The sequence below is a fragment of the Cupressus sempervirens genome, chromosome 2 (assembly GCF_028749045.1).
Source record: "Cupressus sempervirens isolate cs-2001-9-10 chromosome 2, ASM2874904v1, whole genome shotgun sequence".
NCBI lineage: Eukaryota > Viridiplantae > Streptophyta > Pinopsida > Cupressales > Cupressaceae > Cupressus > Cupressus sempervirens.
This window is the reverse complement of record NC_143119.1, coordinates 491,950,175-491,968,060: the sequence shown is the minus strand read 5'-3', so window position 1 is coordinate 491,968,060 and position 17,886 is coordinate 491,950,175. Positions and strand designations below refer to the sequence as shown.

The window sequence follows — 17,886 nt, the reverse complement described above, 5'->3', positions numbered from 1 at the left end:
CTATACTTAAATTTGTATATTAATTAAAAGAATTAAAAAAAATTGATTAACATTAAAATGATATAGAATGCTATTTAGTGATATTAAGAAATATTAGATCCCTATTGCCACACAAACCTATAACTTTCTTACTAAATTGACTGGGTTTTAATTGCGGTATGAAGGATATCTATAAATATGATGGTTAAACACATCCAATCATGATCTAATAGAATTTATGAACTACTATGATCATGGCACCAATCTAACACTCATTGAGCTATCTAAGCTTGACTTAGAAAAAAGAAACTCTAAACATAAAATTATGCTACAATGGTAGAAAATTCAACTTAAACTTGTAGATAATATCACATAAAAATATTTTAAAAAATAATTAAAAATTGAAATAAATTCAGTTCATTAACAATTTTCACACACGTCATTTTCTAAGAACTTCAAAATAATTATAATTAATTGATAATTCAAGAACCAAATTAAGGAATTGAATTCTCTTCTTCTCCAAAAAGATATGTCTATTTAGGAAACCACTACCCACTATTTTTGGGATCTAACAAGATGATATTTAAGCCTTATCAAATCTTCAAGGTATATGATAGGAAAATAGTCTCCCCCCCCCAAATTTTTCCTAAGGTTATTTGAACCCATGAATTGCCTCTAATATCACTTGTGGGGAGTTGAGTAAGTCATTTTCCGTAAAAGATGTGTTAGTTTAGGAAACCAATACAATCCCAAATAAGGAGCTCACTAGAGGTTTTTAAATCATGTTACAAATCTTGAGGATATATTATTAATATGTTCCAACACCCTAGACAAATACAAATACCAAATGAGCACCAAAGTGTGAAGTGTATCCATGAACTCATTAAAAAATATCAAAAAACAAAATATCATCGAAATCACTCCAATTATCAAGCTTATTACTTTTTAATGAAGTGAACAGGGAAATATCATCACCGTAATGGACTAATTAATAGACCACCTTGATTTTTTCTGTGTAAAAGTAGACAAAGTGAGCTTATTTAAACATGTAATATAATGGGAAAGCATGTTATGGTACACTAAAAAGCTTCCAATTAAGACATAATTTCCTTTTCTTCAAACAATACATGATAAATAAAAAATATTAGACTAACTTACAAGGTAACTAGTGAAATATCTTTAAATAACAATATCACAATCTAGTTCATTATTAGTCTAACCTAATAATATAGATGGAAATTTTATTAGTTAATCTAATTCCATTTCAAATGATAGTGTTTAACCTAGGTTTACCTAGATTACTCCAACAAGCTCCATCAAAATTAAATTTACACTTAGAGCATTTTGGAAGGAGCCCATTTATTATCTTATCATTTCTTCATACTACCTATTATCATCTTTTTTTGGTTGATTAAATTATACATTTTACAACTTAGCAACAACAAAAAGAATAGAAATGAATTTTTTAATTTAAAAATCTTCCACTTTGTTCTAATACTAATAATGATTCATAGAATGAACATATGAAAATGTTTGACATAATTGGGATGTCTCTTTTAATAGACTATCAAGGTATCAATTAGGCAACTTCCTTTTATTTAAACTGCTAATGAAAACTTTGGAGAAATCTTTGATATTCAACCCAACAAAGAGGGAAATGAAGTTTACTTCTTTATCTCTATTGCAAAACTCAATTAATGAAATCATATTGACTCGGCCCTTCATACATTTAAGGGGTTTATCAAAATTTGATTTCAACCATAATGTCTTCAAAGTAGTTCATTCTTTCCTTTTCTTCTCCTAATACCCCATTCATGAGCTATTCTCCTACATTTTTTGTTTTCATTTACTTCATTGTTCACTTTAAATGAAATAGTTTACTCAAAATATAATAGTATAACTTAAGAACTATGGAACTCTTATCTTATACATAAAGATTTGAAAACAAATACAATATTTAATATTTTTTAAAGTCTTTATTTATTAAATTTTAAAATGACACAAATAATTAAAAGCATTCTAAATCATTTTCCCATTTTGAAATCACAAATCTTAACTTACGACTATATTTATTGTTAGGCAAACATAGATTTGATGTTCTAGATCCTTGTATGTAGATAAAGATAAACCGAGCAACCTAACATAATACCAACGAACAATGAAAAACTAACTTACAAATAAAATATTTTTTCCTCGTTTACTTTCCTCACCAAAACTTATACTGAGCATTGGATTCATAAATCTTCTTGAAGAAAAGAAGTTTCAATTTATACTGTTTTATATCTTTTTCCTAAATTTCTTCAGATCTCCAACAAAATGACCTAACAGTTCTTAAATTTTATTTTGGAAAACAAACACTATTTAACAATCATGCAAATGTCGAAGAAGTCTCTATATAGTTTAGTTTAAAATGACCTAGTAGCTCTCAATTTTCAATTTTGAGAAAAAAAAAACATTGGCATCTATTGGACAGTCATGCAAATGATAAAGACTAACGTAGATAAACCAAATGGGTTTGTTAAGATATAACCAGGCGAATTCAACATGGAATTCTTAGATATGGTTGTGATGCAGTCGCTTCATTATAAAGAACAAACTTGTATCTCTCAATTGGGTCTCAACATGATCGGATACAAAGCGTTGAAACAGCTTACCTGTGTTTCGCCAGAGTCTCCAGCATTGATCTTCTTCATGCCGCCTTGTTATTCGCTACATTATGAAAAACATGCCATCGGATTCTTTGCTCACAGTTAACTCTATTAGAAAACCCTTCACTTGTTCTAAGCTGCTTTCAAAGAAAAGTTTTAGGTTTTTCTTGTACAGTTTTCAGTGGGCGCTGGTCAAATTAGTAATTCGTGTATGAAAGTGTATCAATCATCGTTGAAGAGTAGACACAGCGCCACGTTCATTGTGGTTGATGGATGCATGCATGTATTAGTTGAGGCTAATGGTCAGCTATGGTAGTTGTTGCAACTTAATACTTTATTTTCTTACCACAAATATTTTTTTAACATTGCGTAGATGAAGCTAAAGACACGAGGAGGGCAGCTTCCAACCATCCGTTCATCCCGTTTGACTTCATAGATCCGACTAACTCGCTGGAACTTAGCATGCTGTCTCCATCATTTCAAGATGAATCCAATGACTTCAATCTGAATTGAGTAATAGACACTTCCAGCCACAATAGTTGTCTTAAGATCTTAAAGTCTTTAATCAACCCTCATATCCTATACTTCGATTATGAATACAATCTTTAGCCTAGTGCTCTTCTCTATTTATTAGACTCAAGATCTTCAATCTATTTTATCCATGTAAGAGATGTAACTATTTATTAAAGAACCTTAAACAAATAAATTTATTATGACACTATGTTTACTAAACATCTTTTTTTCTTAAAAGATAATTATGTAGAAGTAATATATTAAATTTTTGAAGGGTTCGTTAAAGTTGAATCAAACAAGTGTAAATTTAATTAAGTCAGCTTTAAATGTAAATACAATGTGCATGTCCATAGATAAATAACATATACACAGTTTCATGAAAAGTTGCATAAAGTACATATGGTGCCACAAGGCATATCGAAAATGCATAACATTATCTGCACGTCACATGGTACATAATAATAAACCAAACACAATTGTAATCATGCAAAAATGGTCATCTAGATGATCAATTTTGCATAATTTATCAATCACTCATTTTTTTAATCAAATTTTCAAAAAATAATTTATTCAATTTTATCCTATAGTTTGACCACTATATCCTAAGTTAGTATTTAATTAAAAGGAACTTGTCCCCTTTTAATTAAATAAAAGACCTCATTCCCCAATTATCCTAAGTTGTGCACACGAAGTATTATTCCCTCTTTAAAACTTAAAGAAAATAATTTTCTTGTCTCAAATTTATTATGACACTATGCTTACTAAACATCATTTTTTCTTAAAAGATAATTATGTAGAAGTAATATATTAAATTTTTGAAGGGTTTGTTAAGGTTGAATCAAACAAGTATAAATTTAATTAAGTTAGTTTTAAATGTAAATACAATGTGTATGTCCATAGATAAATAACATATACATGGTTTCATGAAAAATTGCTTAAAGTACATATGGTGCCACAAGGCATATCGAAAATGCATAACATAATCTGCACGTCACATGGTGCGTAATAATAAACCAAATAAAACTGTAATCACACAAAAATGGTCATCTAGATTATCAATTTTGCATAATTTATCAATCACTCATTTTTTTATCAAATTTTCTAAAAATAATTTATTCAATATTATCCTATAGTTTGACCACTATATCCTAAGTCGGTACTTAATTAAAAGGAACTTGTCCCCCTTTAATTAAATAAAAGACCACATTCCCCAATTATCCTAAGTTGTGCACACATAAATTATTATTCCCTCTTTAAAACTTAAAGAAGATTTTTTTTGTCTCACATGGGGAACAAAAGTGAACTCTCAATTATGATTGCTGGAAGCACTTGTGCACATGGATCACTCTACTTTCATTCTCCCTCCTTGACTAAAATCATCTTGTCTCATGATCTCCATTATCCATTACTCTTTAAAAGGAAGAGCTCTCTCCTCATCTCATAGCACTCATGCTTTGTACTAACATTATGCTACAAGAATCTTATGTACTCTTTGGAGCTTTTGAAGACTTGTTGCATCACCTCATCTCTTTCATATCATAGTAGCATATTTTGAATTAGTTTAGATTCTCTTCTCATGCATTAGAATAGTATAACTAGCACAAATATGGAGATTGTAACACTTCATGCTACCTAGTTTAACTTTGCATTTCTCATTCTCTTAGTTTAGTTTACTTGCATTGCATAGCATTTTTGGTTCTTGGACATTTGTAGTCTTGCTATTATTCTTGAATCTCCCATTTCATGGTGCACCTTGTGAGCGGTTGAATATCTAAGCTCATTTGAGAGCTACATTCAAGGTTCTCAATTCATGAGATCTCTTGGATAGAAGGGCTTAGAGAACTGTATCTATTTTTGGTATACATTTTTGGTGCCCACTGTGGGACTAGAAAAAGTTTCTAGCTCCTTAGATTTGGCATTTATTTTTATTTAATGTGATTACAAATGAAAAAGCACTTTTGTGTAGCATTTTAGTGCTTCCACACTGTCTTTCAACACTTCTTCAAGTTTTTGCAACATGTTTGAACACAAAAATGGTACTTTTGTTTAGTCTTTTAGTGCATTTAATTAGTTGTGTAGCACTTTTACATAATTACTAGTGTTCTACTATGTTACTCTGATAATTTTTGTATCTGGGTTTTTAGCGCATTTATGGTTTTCTATATTGCATTTGATAATTTTGGTAGTGCATTTGAGCATTCCTATAGTGCTTTTGAACATTCTTGTAGTGCATTTTCTTATTTGTGTAGCGCATTCACTTTTCATATTGCCCTCTTCCTTCTATAAGGAGTTTTCATACATTTGCATGTGGTTTAGCACATATACAAGTGTATGTAGTGCATTTGCAACTTTCTGTTGTGCATTTACAATTCTCATTACACATTTGAATTTTTTGATGTGTTTGCAATTTTCTCTTGTGCATTTGTAATTTTCTATTGTGTGTTTGCGATTTTTTATAGATCATTTAAATATTTTTGTGGAGTATTTCAGTATTTATGTAACACATCTGCAAAAAAATCTTTTAAGCAACTTTTACACATTCTATGAAACTTTTTCTTTCTATTTTAGCACATTTGCACTTTATTTGAGCACTTTTGCTACTTTCTGTAGTGCTAATACTACTTTCTGCAATGCTTATACTACTTTCTACAACACTTTTAAGGATTTCTATAATGCTTCTGCCTTATTCTTCATTCTTAGAGACTAGATTGTTTTAATTTAAATTATCTAATTTTATGATGGGTACTAACAATGGTTTTGCAGGGATTACATTCAATTTTCAAATTATCTTTTTAATACCCTAGCTTGATTGTTTTGGACAAAATTCTCATTGCTAGCAAAAAAAATTAATTTTTAAAAAAAGAAATCAAAAGAGTGCTTGTCAAAGATCATATTTGCTAAAAGGGCTACTAATATTTTTTGTAGGACTGCCCAATGCAAACAAAAAAACCAAAACTTTGTTGTATGTCATTTCATTTTTAAGTACGACATTAGATTAGTCATTTCATTTCATAAGAACATAAAATTTGGGAGTAGGGTTCATTGTTGGTAGGAAAGTATGCTCTTCACCTTATAGGTGAATAAGAAATCTTGACCCTTCATTAGATCTCAAAAGTGAGTGGGATACTCCACTTTTTAGTAGTTTTAATTAACTATTTTTGGCATGTTTGAGGGAGCACTAAGGAATAGGAGAGTATTCTCCTCACCTTCTATGATGAATCAAAAATCTTGACCTCTTTGGCATGGATCCATTTTGTTGATCTCATTAGTGAGATTTTACAATTAGAGGGTCTGCTATTGGTGGAAAGATACCAATAGGAATGACTTGAAGATGGAACAAGAAAAACCTAGCTAACCTAACCCACTATAATCATAAACCCCTTAACAAAGGGAAAAGCCTTGGGGAGCGTAACACTTGTCTTCATCTAGGAAGAGTACTTGTGGGATTGGGACCATGAGGAAATAACTAGGTGAGAATTCTTAAGGTACTCTTGTGGCTACAAGATTCATTACTTATCGCAAGATAAGGTGTCATGGTATCCAGTTCACAAGGGGTGTTGTGAACAAGACTCTTTTTACACACTTAAGATTTAGAAGCTACCTTTATTATCCACTCAACATCTTGATGCAAGGATCAATCCTAGTTGACTACCTAGATCACCGCAATATTTTACACTCACCATTTATGTCTCTTTGGTTGTGTTAATAACACTTCCATGAAACATCCAACATCTATTGTAGGAAATCACTTTGTGTGAGGTGAGGAGGCATCAAGCATGGGCCAAGTTGTTAAGTAATGAATCATGACCCTTAGGTAGATATTTCTTTTCATGTTCTCATTTTGTGCTAGAGTTGCAAGCCTTATTTGAATATACACATGAGGGTAGTTGTAGGGATTTTTCTAGACCTCACATATACTTGTATCATTCAAGGTTTCATTTTCCCTTTCTTGATTGTTTGAAGACTACTTCATGTGTCATTATGTTTCATGAAAACTTTCTTTTGAACATTAAACTAGCTATGCTATAAACTATTATCAAACTTTGTCAACCAATTCTAAATTTTTTTCTTGTGTTTCTTTTTAGGGAGGAGTTTCATCATTTGAATTTTCTTTTCTATGTATCTAGTGCTTGAACTTGCTTCGAATGACTCTTTATTCTTGCCGCTCTTAGTCTTTTCCACCTTCTTGATCTTTGACAACATACTAGGACCTTTTTGGCTGAAACATTTAACTTGATCAATTGACTACACTCTTTTATTGTGAAATTTTTTCACTTTTTATCTCTCTTTCTTTATCTACTTTTCTATTTGAGTTTTTTTCTTAGCTCTTAACTTGAATCACTATCATTGTGCACTCCTTGGATACTTTTCTCAAACAATCACTCATTCATTTCTACCTATCTTTGACAAGTAAACACTCTACCTTTCTAGTTTGGACTACAAGTTATGTTGTGTCACATTATTAGCTTCCTCTAGTATCCTTCATGCTTGAGTTTCTATCTACCACTATGGAATTAAAAACTTGTTCTAATAAACTTTAAAAAATTCTAGATGATCATGAGTTGTTTTATTCCATTAAAGAGCTTAAAGATCTATTTTCTTGATATAAAGGACTAAAATAAATAGGTGATCTCACTTAGCTTCATCTCACTAGGCTCGTGATAGAAATGGAGTCTAAAATTGAGAGAAGGTTAGAGGAAAGAATGGAATCATTACATGAGACTCCCTTAAGCTCCCAACATGCACACGAGTAGTCTTCTTCAAGATCATATTCTTCATCCTCCTCTATGTCTACACTGTCTATCTCTCCAAGATATCAATTGACTTTATTTATTTGATCAAAAGACCTCCTTACAAGAAAACAAAGTGATACATCTTTTGCATCTATTTCTAAGATTTCATGATAAACCTATCTTTGATGAAGATATTAATTTATCCTATGCACTTGATGAATGACAAGAAGATCCTAGACATACTCTTGAGATAACTTTTACTCCCTTGGAAGATTCTTACAATGCCATCTTTCAAACACTTCTTGATAACAAGTTCATCACATTAATAGACAAATATACACTTTATGAACCTAAAATCAAACCTTTGTGGTGGAGAGATTGTCACATTTTTAATTATCGTAGAAACAAAGATCATAAAACCAATGATTGCATAAAGTTGAAGCATATAGTCCAAGATCTTATCAATGAAAAGGTAGTTGGAGTTGAGAATTCTAATGAATCATGTGATGAAGATTCTACTATTGAGAAAGATCATATTGATGAACCTATGTCTAGTGATGGTCTTCTTGACACCTCCACTTCTTCCAACAAATTTCTTAAAATTTCAATGCTTCGAACATGCCTCCATCAAACAAAGAAACTAATGTGTTCGACACTAACTATCCATACCATCAAGGAGTTCCTCTAAAAGAAATTCAAGCTATTCTTCACTTGGTTGCAAACATTTTTCATGCTACTAAGACTAAAGATCCACAACCTTCATGTGATTCTATGCCTACTACTCCCACTTCAACTAGTCCTTCACTATCTCTTCAAGATCCTACCATGCAAACCCTACATTCTCCCTTGTCCTAAGGAGTAGCTCCATATCAAGAGAACTCTCAAAAGGATAAAGATACAAATCTCAGGAATGATCAAGATCAAGTACCCTTTCATCTCCTTCAAGATGCCATCGCTCCATATCCTATGTCTTATCGACCTCCTAAGTATGATGAAGATATCACTTCCAATACTTTCATTGAGATTATTGAAAATCATGAGAAACCCACTATGCCTATGCTATCCAAAGAGATATGCCATGATTAAATTATCCCCTCTTATTCTACTTCTCTATATCCACTTCAAACCTCTACATAAGCTTCAAATTCTCTTGTCAAAGGGATTGCTCCTATCAAAGCTACTCATGGTTCTATTGATTGTCTAGCCCAAGTTTCTCACTCTAAAGATTCTAATATCCCAACTCACTATCCCTTTGCATCTTCTAAATCCATCCTTGGTCCTTATCCATCTAATATAAAGCCTTCAAACATTCCTTCCATATTGGGACCTTATCTTCCTTCATCTGCTACTTTCACTCCTAGCTCTCTCATCATACTTCAAAATCAATAAAGATACACACACTTGAACCCTTCATACTCACTCATCCATCTAAAACCACCATATCATCCTTATTCATCCACACATATTAATTCTTTTGGAAATAATTTGGATGTTCAACTTAAAAATAAACATAAGAATCCATTGGACAAATAAGATCACTATGTGTCACTTAATTGACATGTGAATTCTAAAAGAAAAAACATTCAAGAGGCTAGAAAGGTCCACTAAACAAACAATACAATAAAAGAAGATATGGGTTTGTAAATCCATCATTGAAGATATGTGCTCTAAAGATTCCAAAGGAAATGACAATAAAAACCTATATGGATTCCCAAGTCTCTTTTGAAAGACTTGAAGATTGAAAAAAAATAAAAGTTGACATTCAAGGTTCCAAAGGCTTCCACTCCATCTTCTTCCAAACATCCTCAAAATGTTTTGAAGTCTTCAATTCTATCTTCTTCCAAGATTACTCTAAAAATTTCATACATCTAAACCTCAAGCTATTTACTCCATGATCCCTACATCATTCCATCACCCTTTAAAGGTGTGCTAATGTTGATCTTTCCCATTTTTTCACCTACCCTTATGCTATACTTTTAAGCCTAGACTTATGTGCTATCTATACTCCTACCTTTAAAAGGCATGAAAGTTTTTCTTCCATATACCTTTTACACTACAATCTCTCTTTCATCACCCAATCAACATATTTGAGCATACCCTTCTATGGTCTTGGCTTATCATGACTTATGCTTCCAATAGAAACATTATCCAATTGAAACATCTTGATTTCTTTCTAAAAATCAATCAATAAATAAATAGAAAAAATAGAAAAATTGGCTTGGGGAAAACCTAGAAACAAGCACCTTGGTAGAAAAACTAAAAAGAAATAAAATTTTCCTATGGTGAAAACCACTTCTTATGGCACCATGGTAGAAAAACTAGAAATAAATAAATTTTTCCTATGGTGAAAACCACTTCTTGCGGCACCTTGGATAAGTACCATTATGAAAAAATGGTAAATAAGCATCATGTGTAATTCTTCCATAATCCATCTATTTGCTCTTCTCTCTTTGATCTGACAATGTTGAGCTTTTCATAAGCATTGGCTATCTTACCCATCAACATAACCTATCATGTTCTTTCTTATCCTAAATCATTCACCCATAGCCTTCATCTTGAGCTTTATTCTTATTGTTTTATCCATCACTATCCTATCTAGTTGAAACCTTTGTCTTGATCACACCAAGAAAAAAATGGTTCTTATAGGCCTCTTGACATGTCTATTCTTTTAGAATACATGCTTTCATGCTATCTCTCTTAATGGATTTCATTTCTTACCCTATATGTCATCTTAGTTATTGGCTTCTACTACTTATCCTAAATACTATCTCGCTAATTGGCTTTAATTTCTTTTCATCCATGTTATCTCCTTTCTTGGCTTTCTTTTCTTGTCCAAAACATGCTTCATATAGTTATTTCACTTCTTTAACAATGCATTGAATCCTTGATTGCAAGACCACACTCAAGGGTTATCCAAGTGCTTATGCCTTGATATAGGTGTAATCTTTCTATATTAAACTATGGGAACCTAGCTTTAGTAGTCATATTGAACTATATATATTTGATGCATAGGTTAGATTCCCACATTCCCACTCAATAGAGATCATATTCATATCCTCATAGTTTATACTAGTAATGATTGTATGCTCTTTTGATTTCCTTGATAAGGCTTGATGATGAAAACTAGGCCTTACTTATGCAACCCTTACATTTGCACCTTTTCATGTTAGGTTGCATTCTGAAGTTCATTATAGCTTAGCTTTTGCATTTTCCATGTTGAGAGAGCTCTCTCTTTATCTTTAACAGATGTTTCAGCTAATTACGTTCATTTTCTCTTAATTCTTCTTGTTATCTCCTCTTGTCTTTTGCTGACCTCTTTCCTATCTTATCATCATAGCTATCTACTCTTTTGGATCATTTATATAGCATGTTGACCTAATTTTTCAAAGTCTTTGATTTCTATGAAAAGTTACACCCCTACCTAATTTTGACATCTTGGATCCATTTTTACGATTGAAATTAAAATTCGGGTTCATCTTGATGCTCAAATTCACATTTTAAAATTATTCCCTCTTCTATGTAGTTGGCTAACCTTTTGAAGCTTAATTTTTGAATCTTGCTAGGGTAATCATCATTCCTTCCAATCTTCATCATTTCTACTCTCTTCTTATTCTCTCCATTTCACCTTTTCTTCTTTTTTGACCTAATTTTAATGGATTGTCTTCCTTGGTCAAACTTAGTCAAACTAGAGCATATATTCACTATTTAGTGGTCCATCTTTGGTCTTAATTGATTATCTATCATCATGGATGTTACTTTATCTCAATTTGATCATCTTTAGCTCATTTCTACATCTTCTCTATGGGTAAGTGCACCAAGTTGTGGTGCCAAAAAGATGACACCCATTTTTTTTTCTAACTTTGAATAGTGCATACACGCTATAGTGTATACGTGCTATAGTGCATGCACATTTTTTAAAACCCCAAAATATTATAAATGGGCTAAAAACCCACAACCCATTCATTTTTTCATCATTTTGCAAATTCCTCTCCTCACAATGCATACACAAATTTAGCAAATTGAAGATTTTCACCAGCTACCTTATCAATATGCCTCATTGTCATTGAAGTTCAAGACTGTGATCATGCCGTATGTCATCTAGCCTTCTTTTTGCATTTTTTTATTTGTTTTTGTATTGTTTTGTAGGTTTTTTTTCAATTTTACTTTAAATTTATTTATTTATTTAGATTTCAATTGGTTTCTTATCAAGAAATGTGAATAATAAATTGGCGAATCCCCAAGAAGATCCAAGCCAAAACCCTCCACAACAAGAACAAGAAATTTTGCAACCTGCACTGATTGGAAGACCTCCTCTTGGCACACAAAACAACATAATAAAAGAAATAGAAAGAGGCAAAAATGAATTAGAAGTCTTGATTAGTAGGTTGAAAGCTTGTGGACAAACCAATCCAGTGAGAGCTCAATTGGCATCCTCCCTCGAGTCCATTATGACCCATGTAGCTTCTGTTAGTAGTCAGTCAGATATTTGGTAGGTTAAGAGGGATGAACAAAAATTATATTATGCAAACAAATTATCATATCAAGATGTAAAAGAAAAAGATATACCAAAAGGTAGCATTTGTGCATTGTTTAGAAAGCTTGGTGAACAAAATACTGTTAGAGAGAAAATTAAACAGCTCCCCATCTATTGGTGCATACACGATGGTATTAGACATAATTTCTTGGATAGATAGTGGATGGTTTTTGATGCCCCTCCCTGCAATACTCATGAAGTCCTAATGTATTTATTAATAAAATTGTATTGTGAGTTTGTCCTTGGGGAGATCCCCAATTATTTTGATATATTAAAATCTCACAGTAGAGGTGGGGGGTCATCATTTGAGAGGTTGGGGACATGTTGTGACCCTAATGTCATTAGGGTACCTATGGTCAAACCACAGGGTGAGCATGTGTCTATTCCTTTAGTTGTGAAGGAACATGTAGAGGCCAACACTCTAGGGACTATTAATGCTTTGATGCAGACCATCATTCATTGTATAAGTCCATTAGTTTAGGAGGAGCCTTCTGTGCATCATGGTCAAATGTGCACATCATGCGAATCCTTATGCACATTTGGCTGTCATGTTGGAGATGGTGCAGATGATGGGCTAGTCATTGATCAGTTCCTAAATGAGACATTTGGCATTGACACATAGGTAAATTACAATTATAATAAACTAATTTGATCACATTTCATATGTATAGTGAATGAATAATTAATTAGCATGTATTGACATTGTTCAAAATTTAGGGTCAGAGTGCTGGTAGCCCTAGTAGTGATCCCCTAGCCCCATTTTTCATCTCATCGACGAGTCCAAAGGTATGTATCGATTTAATCATTTAAATTAATACATATATTTATTAAGTAATCATATGAAGGATTGACAATTTTTTTTATGCCTATGCATCAGTTCTCTACAAGATCATTAACATTCATTAGGGACTCCGAGCCTAGACATAATACGAGCTTCGTAGAGGTATATTTGTTTCATGTTAATTTAATTCATTTGATTATATTTTTTTCATGTTTCATGTTACATGTAACGTGTATTGAATGACATGCAGCTCTTGACATCTGAGACTCCTCATCATCATCAACAGTCCATCGATCGTAGACTGGTTGTAGCTATGGCTAGTTCAGAGCCATTGACTAAGGTATGAAATAATTTTCTAGATTTTAGTTGTTGTGTATAATAGTTAGTATCGAAATTTCTAATGTTATTTATAAGTGATTATGTTGATTGAATTGTTGTAGAATCTTGTTACACCTGATCGTCCACGAGCCTTTGAGGTGGACTTGAGTGACTATTTGATGGTGGTAAGAAAATAATTAATTTTGTGTGTACATATATTTTATTTCAATGTATAATAATTATTGATTCATATCTACTTTTTTTGTATTATCTCGAGTTAGAGAAGAGCCTCAACAAAAGGATGAGCGAGCGTGTGAGGAAGACCCCTTCATCCCCATCATCTCCCTCTACATTATGACCAAAGACCTCTAGAGATTTGTTTCCTTTCCCTCGTGGGAAGGAGAAGATATAGTTGATAGACATACATGTATAGGCATTAGTAGACATATATGTTGGATTTTATGTCAGTGAACATATTCGATATACATTTGATGTATATATAACATTTTATATTTGATGTATGGCACTTATTTGATGCATGACAATATTAGACTTATGACATTATTGGTTATCATTTTATATTATATGTTTGTTCATGTATGACATTATTGGTTATCATAATATATTATATGTTCCTTCATGTATGACATTATTGGTTAACATAATATATTAAATGTTCGTTCATGTATGACATTATTGGTTAACATAATATATTATATGTTCATTCATGTATGACATTATTGGTTATCATAATATATAATGAGATTGCATGGGTACTTGTACCCACACCCTTGGTACTCCTACCCACGTACCCAAGTACTGGGTACACGTATCCCAAGTATCAGGTACTCAGTGGAGAGCATCATAGCTAAGGACCTTCATTGAAATTTTAGATTTTTTGTTTTTCAATTTTTTGTTTGTATATTAGCTCATTGTTTATCAAGCTTAATTCAATACCTAATCAGTTCAAAACTTTGATAGAATATTGATTAACAATAAACTTTATCACTATTCAAGCATAAGTTTATCATTTCCAATATGTCAATGTCATATGATTTATGATCTTGTTCATGTTTAAAGTTTTTCTTCTCTGTTATTTGTTTATCAAGCTTAATTCAATACCTAATCAATTTGAAACTTTGATACAATATTGATCAACAATAAACTTTATCAGTGTTAAAGACATAAATTTATCATTTGCAATATATTATTGTCATATAATTTATGATCTTCTTGTTCATGTTTAAAGCCTACCTTCTATGTTATGCATCTAAACATTTATCATAAATTATTATTACAAACATATAACAAATCTAAAACTGAAAACAATACATTACATTTCCAAACTTTATCACTGTTCTTGATTTGAAAAATTATTGTCATGACTCATAAATTCAGGTTTTCTATAAATATAAAAGTATAATTAAAAATAAAGTTTAACATACCCAAGTACCCCCGTCCCCTATTATTAAAAATAGCTATACCCATACCTGTACCCATACTTGTACCCTAAGTACCCCAAGTACACCCATTCCCATGCAACCTTGTATATTATATGTGGATCTTAGTGTTTTCTCTACACCTACGTAGTATATAATATCTCTTGCTACTTAGAACATCCCCCGACCTTGCCCAAACTCCTCACCAGGTTAACTAATCCAAACTTGTAGCATCACTCCCTTACTCTTCTAGGAACAATATCCCTCCAAAGGTTTTATAGGTCTACTAGGGTACCATAGCACTCCCCAGTCCAACCAAGATTTCCATGGTGATTTCCTAAGGTGTTATTGGAACACTTGTACTATGCTTGAATGGATAACAACAATGGGTTTGTACCCAATTTCAAGATTTCTTCACAAAAGGGCTACAAGGAAAGCCCCTAATTAGGCCTCCACCTAGATTTCTAGGGCCAATAGCTCCTTTGTCTTAAAGTTTCAACACCTTTGGCCTTAAGAACAATTAATACGTAGGACCTATGCTCAAGGATTTTTAGGGTCTAAGGGTGCGTACAGGCTGTACAACAAAACTAGCAAAATTGAGGGTTTGGTAGGGTTTTCTTGGCTACATGTTGTCCCCACTTTTAAGACACCTTCCACACTTCATCAAGACTCCTCCACAAGTTAGAACCTCCTCATACCCTTCTTCAATCCCTTAGAAGGGCAAGTCTTCATTCTTCAAGCTTTGCTCTCAAGATCTCTTTCTTTGCTGACAGTCCCTAACCAGGCATTGCCTAGCTCGCCTAGGGCTTGGTCAAAGAATTATTTGCACTCACTTTTAGGGACCTTGATTGAATAATATAATACATTATGGTTTGTAGCCTTGAAATCCATAAGACCATGGAATTTCCATGGTGGATACAAGACTTGCAGTCCTTTCATGATATACAACTCCAAAACTGGTAGCAGATAGGTATCTTTGAAGAAATTTACAAAACCTTTCAAAAATTGGTCACAAACTATAACTAATGCATGAAAAATGGAAAAAAAACAATAAGACAACTAAAATATGCAAGAAAATGATAATAACCACGTGATTTTCCTCCAAACAAGATTAAAAACCAGTAAAATCTGTGCTAAAATAGTCACAGTCTGCTACATACATTCCAACAGTATAGAGTCATATAAGAAATGAGTTGCCAACCCTTGATTAGGGTTCCTCCAAGCATAAATAGGTTTTTCCTTAGGCTAGAGATAGGTTTTAGGGATTTTTCAAAGCTTCTTTACAAAGTACATGAAAATATTATACCTATGTTGGAACCCAATATTGGTTTTCACGACAAGAAAGAAGATATTCTTAGTCAGTTAAATATTCTTGCTTGGCAGTCTAGGAGAACTCGAGAAGATTAGCATAGAGCTAGTAGAGTTCTCAAGGAGGAAGAAGATATAGATGATGTTCTTAGACAACTACAAAAATAGAGGCAAAGACAAAATTGAATAACCTCTAGAAACCAAGAATCCCAAATATCTTAGTCTATGAACCATTGTTGGGAAAATTGGAGTTGGTATTCTCTACAATAGATCTCAAAAAAGGGAAGGTATCCCTAATTCTATATTTCAAGAATTACAAGACCTCAACTTTTCACCAAACCTTATAGGGTCTAGGAGAAAAGAAAAAAGTAAACCTTCATCTCCTTTGAAGGAAACCTAGTCAACTCCCGCCCTTCTATTTGGAAAACTTAAACTTTACATGGGACAAATCTTCCCCCTAAGGTCATTATCTCAGCTCTAATTGCTTCAAGGGCTCAACCATGGCGAGCTTCCACCTCCTAAGTGCTAATCTAAACAACCTACCCAAAGGAGCTAAGGAAATCTTGCCCAAGTTCAATGGTAATTCCTATCGAGAGATGGTTGAAAATGTAGGAAATCCTTAAATGTCTATCGACTCTATAAATTGTCATCTTGAATATAATTTTGATGTAAAAAAAAGGGCAATATCCTTGTAACATCAGAATATCCTTCATGCACTATTCCAACAAGAAGCCAATAGATCCTTAAGACTTAGGCCAATACATTATGCCCAAAGTAGCTGAACAAAGGTAAACATCATTTTTGTCAAACCTTTGGTTCAAAATTTCAAAGTTCAATGACTCCAAAATCTCATTTGCTAAAAAAATCCATATTTTTGTAAGTCATCCAAAAGTTAAAAAATCCCCTCTATGAGTACCTTAGATCGAACCCTAACAAATAGGATAAGTTGATTGAATATGTCATAGGTCATCAATTTGTGCCTAAAGTTGTTGATAAATAATTAACTAATGTTTTATCTTTAGAAATCAGTCAAAATTATGCAATTCATTCCTCTATTGTGAAATTTGAGGCTAAAGTTGGTTCATATGACAAATATGTCTCATTAAATATGAAGCTCAAACCATTCTATATTTCTATGTTCATACACAACCATAAGATCAATAATTGTGTAATTGATTCTAGGGCCTCCGACAACACAATGCCTTGTATGTTCTGAAATCCTTAGATCCACCCCCCTCCCTCCTAACTAAAATCTTTGGTAAATGGTCTTTTATATAATTATAAGAAGCCCCCCCTAGTACAAAAAATAAAAAATGCTCAATTTGCATTAGCCACTCATCCAGGTAAGACACTAAAGATAACTATTTTGGCTCATAATATCCTAGTTAGTAATGACATGTCAAGAAAGATTTTTTGCAAGGACATAGGAGGAAAAGTTAAATTGGATTGGTCCCAAGATACTATACTAGTGGGTAAGGAAATTGTGACACTCCAACCAAATGGAAAGTCTATGTACATTCCTTTCATAAGAAGATCCCCGTGCCCAAATTCTATGCGCTAGGTGTTAAATTTCTAACTACATTATTTTAGGAGGGGAATAGGTTGTTGAATCTAAACTTAATAATAAGGATTC

At 32.5% G+C, this 17,886-nt stretch overlaps 1 protein-coding gene across 2 annotated transcripts in view; it reads right to left on the bottom strand.

Annotated features, from left to right (window-relative positions):
- The window catches only part of LOC149573158 (transcription factor MYB1-like), a 41,954-nt gene that overhangs the window by 22,111 nt on the left and 1,957 nt on the right, over positions 1-17,886 (bottom strand). Inside the window, exon 1 of one of the 2 annotated variants that reach the window (XM_089814333.1) lies at positions 2,634-2,808. The exons of the other annotated variant lie outside the window; for it this stretch is intronic. The gene's annotated coding sequence lies outside the window, so the exon portion shown is untranslated. Of the gene's footprint in view, positions 1-2,633; positions 2,809-17,886 lie in introns of those variants that run through there. 2 annotated transcript variants of the gene reach the window in all.